A 10,992-nucleotide genomic window follows, 5' to 3' on the forward strand; every position below is an offset into this window, starting at 1 on the left:
GTTTACAAAGCAAGATCACTTTCTAGCTCTCCCACTGGCAGGCCCTTCCCGTCGCCGTGGCTCAACCTGAGCCATGCCGCTGGAGAAACTTTCTCTGCGAGCAGTTTCAACACTTCTCCTCTCAAGCTCATGATTTCCTTCCTGTTTGTTATTTTCTGTCTATAAAATAAAGGCACTTTCCTGAAGATCATCAGTAAGGACACAGGGAAAGGGGTGCACAAAGATGGGTGTGCATTAGATTCACCTCAGCTGCTAAGGGCAGGGAGTGTGAGAACTGGGAATACCCCACAGAAAGGCAAAATAACAAAGACATGCAAGAGCAGGCCAATGTGAAAATTACAGTGACAGAGGGATTTATGCAAGGATGTAAGCCACAGCTATAGAGAAACCTTCTGTTTATGTCTTTTTATTTTCTTTCTTTTCTTAAAAATGGACAGCACAATGGAAAGCAAGGATCTCTAGGTGAAAAAAAGCAAAGCTGAAAACATTCCCAGGCTGTAAGTGGGTCATGTGCAGCACCAAATCTTGCTGTAACATCAGCACACCAAGGGCTCTGTGAATTCATGCAGTGCCTGGTTTTTTTTAGACACGGGGTGTTGTTGTGAGCTGTTTTGGGGAGTGCCCCCAGCAGCAGATCTGCAATGGCACTTTCTCCAGTCATTCATAACAAGGCTCAGTGATGCAAGGGTAGGCAGCGGCATCGCGATGGGCTGCGGGCCAGGAGGTGAAATGCCACAGCAATGTTCTAGCCCAGGGCCTCTAAGACAAACATCAGAGTGAGAACGATGAGTTCACCAGAGTTCAGGGCTCAGCCAGCACGGTGGGGCCTGCCCTTCCCCACAGCATCCAACACCAGGGTCGTGCCTTCACCTTCAAAGCCTCTCCAAAGCGTCAGGAGACCTCTGAGAACGGTGCCAGGGCTTTAGCTGGCACTGCCACTGAGGGCTTTGATCCCAGATAACCCTGTCCCTTCCTGGTGGAGGAGCTTCCTTCCTCTGCCTCTCGGGCCCTACCTCACAAGCAGATGCAGAACTCTGGCAGGAGGTGTTTTCTCAGCCCCTAGCCCATCAGGATCTGGGATATAGGATGGGGTTCCCTTCTGTCACAGTGCTCCACCCCACAGCCACAGCTTCACCCCTCCCATGCCTCATCTGCCCCCCAACCCTTCTGACAGAAGGAAGCCAGACACCAGACGCAGGCAGTGGGGTTCTGAAAGAGCTCAGGACTGATTCAAAGGCTGAAGGTCATGTGCCAGCACTGTCTGTAATTATAACTGTTTCTCACTACGTTTACTAACTGTTTACTCTTCTGAGAGTAAAATGCTCATCTGTTACAAAAAATCAGACCCACCATCAAACATTTAAATACTTTCTGAATACAGTGCCTGGCTTACAATGCACTTTATCAAAGGTCTGGGCTATCAAAGGTTGCATACTCCATGGGAAAAGTAATATCCGCTTTAGCTTTCAGATATTTTGGATTTTTTTTATTAAAAATTTGTACAACAAAAGCCTTACACTGTTGTCATATACAAAAGAGATACCGAATGGCATATACAAAGCAGATAAAAAATGTGAAGAAGTGAAAATCTGACAGCTATTAATATCAAAAGGCTACACAGAGAATGAAAGGCAAAAAAGTTTTTGTGTACATGTGTAAACCACGTTATTGTGTTTTCCAAGCAGCACATGAGGGCACAGCCATTCCTACAGAGCTGTGCAGGACAGAGGTGTTACCTCAGCTGATGTCTGGGAAAAGTGACACCAGAGCCAGCACCGTGCTGAGGAAAGTCATGTTCAATCCCAGCTGAAAAACAGGGGAGCCCCTGCTCCCCACATCAGGCAAATCTACCCCAACTCACAGCACCAGAGTGAAAAGTCCCACCCTGGAAGATGTGACCAGCAGAGGGGCAAAGCTGGCAGCCACAGAGCAGCCAGAGCCACAGTTCCCTTCCTCCTCCACTCCCAACCTGGCTGCAGCAGAGAGGTGCCAAACCCAGGGAGGGAAAGCTGGGCAGATCTCCCCTCTTTGGGAGACAGAAATCTCTTTTGGCTTTGTAAGCTCTAATGTGGTGCAGCAACTTTGAATAGTTCACTGATTTCGGTGCTGTAAAACCCACACACCCATTGTCAGATGGCATTAGACAGATCAGCTTCCTACTCCTGTCATTTGCTCTTATACATACAAAGGCACAAATGTCTGTCCCTGACAATTCCAAACGTGCAGAAAAACAGAGATCTCCACAAATTGCAGTAACTGAAGGTTCATGGTGATTTTTTTTAGTCTTACAGAAGGGGAAAGCTTTTGGCAGAATGGAAGTTTGTTGGGGAAAAAAACTTTAAATCTGGGGCTAATGCTTTCATTTATAATAATAAAAATAATACTCCTGGAAAAAAAAAAAAAAAAAACCAAACCAAAAACCAAACTGGCAACAAAGAGATATTTGCTTTAACTTAGCATTTCAGGTAGGGTAGAAGAGTGATGTATATAAAAAAACAGATTTTTCCAAAGGACAGAAAACTACATTGGGAGGAATGAGGAATAGGATTCATAGCTCTGGAGGCAACCAAGGCAACGAGTTTAAGAAACCTTTGCCACACAACTTCTCGGCTTCCAGGTCACTGGTGAAAGGAAGACAAGTTCTTCTGGGAAAGAATTTTGTGAGCTGTAAGCACACAAGCACAGAATAAGCATGACTTTTAGATTATTTTACAGAAAGATAATTTCCCCCTTCATTCAGAAAGATAGATATAACTTTTTTTTTTCCTTCATTTCACAGCTAAGCTGGATTTGAAATTGAAATTACCCTTCTTTTCTTATTAAAAAAATATGATGAGGCCACAAATAATCAGACTTCACCAGGCATCTCTGAAAAGTATTTCCTACCTTTTGTTCGTCTCTATTCCTGTGTAAAGTACTTATGTTTTCACACTTCAGGATCCCTTAAAAGGTAAATTACTTTTGACAACCTATGCTTCTTTTTATTAGGGAAAAGATTGATGTCTGCTGGTTTACATCACTATCATAGATGATTTGGAGGCCTATAAACATAGAAAATGAAATTATGTTTGTTGTTTTTTTTTTCCCTAAACTGATGTTAAACTTTCCTTCCTTTGACCTTTTGGACTGGCTTGCACATGACACCATTTCATTTGCATTCCAGCCAAACATAACACTATCAGTGTCATGTCAGGTAGAACAAAGTCAGACAAACTCAAAAAAATAGGTGGTTTGGATTTTCAACCACTGGCAATGACGTCAAGGTTAAGAAGATGTCATTTTTATAGGACAGCACTTGTGTCACAGCTGCCGTGAACAAAACTGCTGAAGGAGCCGGGCATTGGGATCCTCTCAGCAGAACCATCTATTGACAGAGGAGGCTGATCCAAAAGGATGTTTCACCAGTTTCCATCTTTCTGCTGGGAAAGTTTAAAGATGAATTTCTTTGTATTTGGCTAGAGAGTTTGCTCAGCAAGTTTGCTGAACTTGTTAAAGCACTGAGAAGGGAAGTGCACAACAGAACATGCTCCCATGCAGCAATGTGAGTTTTGTGGGCAGAAAAGAGGAAAGGAGGATAACGTTGGAGAAGATTCAAAGTAGAAGCGTGGGCCATTGCATTCAGAGTCCAAATATTTGGCATGTACAGAGCAATAATTGACCTGTGAATAGGACTCTATTTAGAAATTCAGAAGTGCTGTGTACAAAATGTCAGTCACAGAGGAGTCAGCCAGTACCATATTGTGAGAAGTTCATGGCTTTGGGAACCAACATAAAGGGAACATTTAAAAAAAATGTTTTGCTTGCCACTGCTTCCCTGCAACAAAGGTGAATTCTACATGAGGTATTTGTCATGCTTAGTCACCAATGTAAAGTTCAGTTTGTGACACTGCAGCCACACAACTCCAGCAACTAAAGCTTAGGCTGTCCTTTGCTACTACAAGCATCCCACCACCCACCAGTACATCACAGGAAGGTTTGTCTCATCTCCCAGGGCACCTGGGGGGAAACTGAGCACATGCCCACAGTGCTCACACTTGGGCCACTCCTCCCAAACCATTTCCTGCAGTCAGGCCTGCATCACTTTGGTTTCATTGACAGCTAACCCTTTCTCTCTCTCTCTCTGTCTCTCCAGAGAGTGACATTTTAATTGTGTGTACCATTTCTTTGGTCTGTCAGCTCCCAGTCTCAGCTAAACAGCTGGGTAGCTTTGGCTGGAGTCCAGAATTAACATAAGTTGTTTTTAACCTCTCGATGCAAAGGCCTTTCACATGGTTCCCCTGTGTGACCTCTGGGCACAAGGATTTGCTATTAAAACACACCACCACGTGCAAACCACCAACGCCCTGAGACAGCTGTGCAGAGCCTTGGCCATGGCCTGGCCCTGGGTGGCATCTGAGCACTGTCATGGAGCAGAATATTATTCTCACCACTTCTGAGCCAAACATACCCTAGTACAGCACCAGAAACAGCTCCAAAGGATCTGCAAGTATTTAAATACCATTCAAGTGTTAGTGTTTAGCACCCAAACTCCCTTCCACTGCCAGACAATCAGGTTTCCTGTCTAAAGGGGGACTGCACTGCATTCTGTCCACTGTCCAAGGCAGGCAGGGCTGCTGCAGGGCAAGGAGAGGGTTTGGAGCACAGGCATGAACGTCACTATTTAAGAGCTTGGCCATGATTATCAAACACAAGCTGCCAGTGATCAGTGGCTGTTCTGCTCTGCAGCAGCAAATCCCTACTCCAAAGTGCTCAGGCACATCTGTGCCGGAGCCGTGTGGAATTTGCTGATGAAAGGACTTTGAGACTAAAAGTTAGTCTACTTTTTCCAACTTTCCAGCTCTCAAACAGAGATATTACTGCTTTCTACAAACCCTTGAAACATCAGGACATCTCTGCTTCAGAGGTGAGACGAGGACTTGGGCACAGCTCCGCAAACGTTGACTTACATAACTTCCCGAGCGAGAGCACGGAGCGTGGTGTGCAGTGGCTGTCTGAGGGATCCAGGTGCTGTGCCACTGGCAGGGGAGGGATCAGTAAGTGCTCAGCAATGCGGGGTAGGCTGCTCCTCTTTAATTGCAGGGACGCACAAAGCGTGAGCGGTTATTTGCTCGGTCAGCAAATGGTGATCCAGGGAGCAGCAATCCAGCCTGCCCCACACTCACAGCCTGAGCTCCCTGCTTTGGCCATCAAGACACAAAACCTGGGAAAACTACACCCACTTGAGCCCACATGCTTGACAGGGCCCCCAGATATTTGTGTTGACTCAAGAGTTATAATCCCATGGCTAAATATCAGCTGGCCCTCATCACTTCTCATTCGCAGAGGACAGAAGAGAAACCATTCGTTTACTTTTGGCTTCCCTACAAAACAGTGCGTTCTCCCAGGCAGCAGCCACCCATTCCATCAGTGTTAGCTGAGCACTCGCAGCAGCGAGGTCCTGGTCCAGGACAGGGGTTGCTAAGCAATACGGAAATACAAACAATAAAGGAATAACAGCCACCTGCAAAAGATTACACACCGAGCTGTACCTCGCCGTGAAAGCCTGTGTTTCAAACTTCATCTCATTCGGATTCGAATTTGCCAAAATCGAGTTTATAAAGGAGGAATGATTGTTGTACAGAATGTCTTGAGAGATGTAAACACTTCCTTTTCTATTACTGTGATTCACTTTGGGTTGTTCTCTGCTGTTAGGCATTTAAAGCATGCAGCTCTGTGGAACACAATGGCTGGTTTCCTCATTACAGCACGCACTGGAAACTGCTTAAATATATTTTTCTGTCAACACGTATTTGTGATTCCCATATATAAGGAGTGACTGCTACTCTGTGTACACGTGCCATCAGCATGACTGATGTCAGAACGGTGTTTGCACAACTCCACGTCGGCTGCTCCTAAGAAATCCTCTTCACAATGCCCAGCTATGCAAACAGCCCATACTAGGACATCTCACCAAAGAAACTTCCTCTCAAGGCCACCCCGCGCTGGCTGTATCCGCCCTGAGCTTGAGCAATAGGGCTGCTACTGTGCAGAGGGCAGATTCCTTCCCCGTGGGCTTGGTTTGTGACCCATTGGAAAGGTTCCCGTTGCCTCTAATAGCAGCTCAGAGCCGCTCTGCAGCACGTCCCACGCCGAGGGCTGGCCAGGGCTGGCCAGGGCCACAGAGAGCACGCACAGATCAGTGCCTGCAACAAGATCTCAGACTGGGACCTCAGGATTCAATTATGCCTTTGGAGTAAGTGATCCACAGAGTTAAAAAAAACCAAAAGATGCACCCTCTTGATGCCTAGACTTTTGTTGCCCTCAGACTGTGAACCAGCACAGGTATGTGATCCTGTGTATTCCCACAAACAAAGCTAATTTGGGGTTTTTCTGGTTGCAAGTGAAACAATGGGAAATGAGGGGAAAAAACCCACTTTTGACAGCAGAAAACCTGCAAAACGATTCACTCTAAACCTTGGCATCCAGCTCAGCCACAGCAGCACTCAGACTCCTGTTCTGGCCATGTGAGAACCACAGTGACTCCCCTTTTGTGCACTTCCACAGCAAAACACTGAAGCAGTTTGACTTCTTTTGGCTCACAGAGAGAGAGTTTAGGTTTGCAGCCACTGTAGAGCAACTGCTGTCACACACAAACACAAAGCTATGGTTTGCTAAACTGCAGCAACTTAATTGCAAATTTGAACCTTTGTCATCAAAAGATTATCCTATCCTAGCATGGGGCTACATGCTCTTCTCAACCTTTGTACACAGCTGGTATACTCTTACCCTGTACCCAAAACAAACAACAAAAGGTAATTTGCTCAGGTTATTTGATGGGGGTTTTTTTTGCTGGGTTTTTTGGTGGTTTTTTTTTTTTTTTTTTTTTAGGGATTTTTTGGTTGGTTTGGTTTTGTGGGGTTTTTTGCTTTTTTTTTTTTGTTTGTTTGTTTGTTTTTTTTACGTTAAGAAGCTTTCAGCTGGAGTTTCCTCCCTGGCTCGGAGGCAGGAGGGCGGCTGCAGAGGATGGGCAGGTAAAACCATGCAAATCCCAAAGTGGCAACTTCTGTGGGAACGCGTATGGTGTTTGGGATGCCGGGGAAGTGAAGCAAGGCCAGGCGGTGCTGAGGCAGCAGAGGGAATTAGACTAATCCCAGCTCCAAGGGAGGTGCCAGGTTACACAGGCGGATGGGAAGCTTAGTGTTCGCTTTCTCAGGAATGCACTCCCTCGTAACTCGGTTACTGAGGAGATTTCACTCCACATTATTGCTTAAGCTCACAATCACTCCGTGCTTCGAGATTAATCTGCACAATAAACACAACAGCAGCAACTAGAATTGGGGGCATCAGGGAGCAACGTGAACATTCGGGGTGGTTTTTTTCAGAGATATTACGCATGCAGCTCAAGAGTTGGAAAGTTCAAAATTAATCTTGCCACAAGTCCTCAAGGCAAGCAAATACAGATGAGTGTGGCATTACATACCATCAGCTCACCTGAGCTATTCATGTATAATAAATATGTAAAAAAAACAATGGTGAAGCTCAGCCTGATATTGCAACAGGACCAAGGGAAGTGCATGTACAGTACCCCAGAAATCAGATCCATCAAAATATCAAAAAAATGGCTAAAATATCCAAGCGTCACTATTTGAAGCTACTCAAGAACCTTGAAAACGCAGTTCCCATTAAATTTATCTTCCAGATGGCTTTCCAGATCCCAGCCTCAAGTTTGCACTGACATTCCCTATTTTATAAAAGCCTTTGGATGGTTTTCTGATAAAGAGCATACAGTGTTATTTTATGACTTTTAGAACAGAGGACTTGGGATTGTGTCCTCAGTGCTCATTTCTGACTCAAGGTGTGATGCTGAACAAGTCACCAGCTCCCTATTTCTGAGAACTATCAGTCATTTAGTGGAAGGAAAATACTTGCTCTACTGGGACAATTTGAGGCTTCATTAAATGTTTACAAACAGTTTTAGAATGGGTAAAAATCTACAGAAAAGCAAAGCCAGTTCTCATTTGTGCATTGGTTAAGGACAGACTCTAGAGAGACAAACTAATGGCACCATACTGAGAGGTAATATCAGTATGATGCAGCAACAGAGAAATATCAGATGGGAAGTGGAGATCCCTCCAGATGACTTTCAGAAGTGGAATAATGGAGGTGAGATTAAGTTTGACAGCAAGTTCCTACAGTGATAGGAAGTCTGCTATACATTAACTCAAAGGAAGGATAACAACCTCAGCAGAGGCATTGATTGCAGCTGAATTATGAGCCTTCAGCATGACAAAGCCATGAAGATATTTCTAGAGAAAGGCATTTCTGGAAAGATAATGTCTCTGTAAAATGTACTGTTACCACCCAAGATAAAACCCAGCACAAAAGCATCACTGATGGAGAAAGATCAGGCAAGTGCAGGAGACACTGAGTAGGATTACAGCAGATGAATTGGTGAGTCTATCTCCAAGACAAATTTGAGAGACAGGTCAGCCTAGCAAAGGTAAAGTGGATATGATCTCTCATAAACTCTTCAGAGACAGGGGAAAAAAAGCTGCTCAAACTTGGCAGCAACTCAAGAACAAATAAATAGACTGCTGCTCATGAGTAAATTCAAGCTGGAAGCTGGGTAGGGAGAAACAAAATAATCAAGTCCTGGAGAACAATGTTCTCAGCTTATCTGCCATTAGCATAGAAAAAGCAAAACTGGAACAGGTGAACCTGTGGAACACTGGGACTTCAACAGCATAGGACCAGTAACTTCAATCCTGTGTTACAAGTCCACCAGCAGATTCAGACACTTCCAGGGCTACAGAATAGTGGAACAGATATTCTTGGAGAACTTTCCAAAATGAGCAAGAAGACCCTTACATCTTCTAAATTCTTCCCTTCCACAGCAGACTGTAATGTTTCCTTTAACTCACCCGAAATATCATCTTATTCCTCCAGTAGCCCAAGCCTTCAAATTAAACTGATCTGACACATTCATACAGTTTGATGTGACCAGCAGCAAGGCAGTTCAGGCTACAGCTGGAATGATTATTTCACTATTTATTCCCTCTTTCAATAAAAACCACATATATATCATGATGTATGAATTCCTGGCTTGATAAGGTGCTGTGCTCTTTTTAATACATCCTTCCCTGGGTTTCACTGTGGATACACCCAGTATCCAGAATGCTCAAGACACCACCCACATTTTCTACCATCATCTTTAACAGAGAAAATTCATTTGCATCCTTCTGCAGGCAAGATAATGCCAGATGAATTTAGGCAAAGAGACTGTCACATTCCAGACCTGGGAGACAGCGAGGGATTAGCAACAACAGGACTTTCTGTCCTGTGCTCAGGCCCCACTAACCAGTGCCAAGGGATTCGTGGCTCTGCAAGGATGTAGGTCATGCCAGAGGGGACACAGGCAGTCCTGCAGGAGCCTGCAGGCAATTAAAAGCTGTGATGCAGCTGAGCATCACCACAGGCAGTGAAAAGGGACTTCCCCCGAGACTGGAAATCGCAGGCAGGAACGATCTATTCATCTTCCATGTCCCTGACAAGAAGGGATGACTTGGTTATAAAGCCTTTAAAATGCAATGAGTCACTTCTCAAAAGAGGTCACTGAAATTTTGCCATGAGTCACTTCTCAAAAGAGGTCACTGGTTACTGAAATTTTGCTGAAATATTTAATACAGAGAAAACCCTTGAATAACAAATATGAATTCCTTTAATCATACCATATCTGATTCTTCCAGTAATTACATTTGGGGTACCTGACAGTACAAATGGCAGATTCTCACATGCAGAGCAGAGGCAACACTGGCCAACAAACCATCCCTCTGCTAAAAAAGCTCCACTAAAGTTGGTTTCCCAGACCAGAAAAGAGTTTGTTATCCAGCAATAAAAGGTCACAAACTTCTGCAGAACTGTCTGTCTAGTCCTTGCTCAAGGAAGAGAATGCCATGCAGGTTCCCTAAGCAGTGGGCCAGAGGGGCTGCACACAAAGTGCCACCCACCCTGAATGCATTCAGCAAACTCTGCAGCCCGAGCAGCTGCTGCAGCTGAGCTGCCCTCGGGAGTGGAGCCAGTGGGACTCTCTGGATCTCACCACAGGACAGGTATTGATGAGAAGCAAATCTCTCACACACAGAGGATGAAAATCCAGCAACATCTTGCACCACAAAGGTGAAACCTCTCAGGTACAGGTTCTTCCTGAGCTCCCGAACAGGAAATCGGGTTAGTCAGGTAAGCAAGGAGACCTCGAGAGCAACTTCTGCACCACCCATAACCCTGCAAAACATCACCAAGGCCTTGCCCAGAGTGTTTAATAATCCTGCAGCACTGGGGTAAGGGCATCAACTGGTTTCTGATCTTGGTATTACAACATGCAGTTAAAGTGCTCTGATCTAACTCCTCCCAGCATTAAGCCACTAGTTAGTTGAAACCGACCCAACCCCTCCCAAATCACGTGGGAAAGGGCCACCTTCCACCAGCCCCAGAGAAGGAGGAAGCCCAGACTAGGCAGAACTTTGCCAGTTCTTTTTTTCTTGAGGTCATCATTTTTTCTTGAGGTCATCACTTTAACTAGATCAGCTCAGCGATGATGTCCTGTCCATTCTTTGGAAGCTGGACAAACCAGCATGTGAGCTTTAAATTAGCAGAGATATTAATTTTAAATCAATAGGAACCACAAAAATATCAATAGGCATTTAGGAGTGAACCATTAATTACTTTCCAAAGGGTGCAGTACACAAATTTCCTGGTGTCTTTACAAATAGAAGTAAGTCAATAACATGATTTCATAACATTTATAAATGACTACGTTAATTAATAGGGAATCTTCAGAGAGACGATGAAGGAAACTTAGAAGAACCTTGTCTAGCACTATTCAAAATTCTCAAAGGAAGGAAGCAACTTCTTAGAAGAGATCAATTGTAAGTTTTTTTTTACTTTACCTTGATAGAATATGTTTACATATTTAAGCTGGTTTTGACCTTCAAAATTCTGGCAAAGAACAATTTT

The sequence above is a fragment of the Vidua macroura genome, chromosome 9 (assembly GCF_024509145.1).
Source record: "Vidua macroura isolate BioBank_ID:100142 chromosome 9, ASM2450914v1, whole genome shotgun sequence".
Taxonomy (NCBI): Eukaryota; Metazoa; Chordata; class Aves; order Passeriformes; family Viduidae; genus Vidua; species Vidua macroura.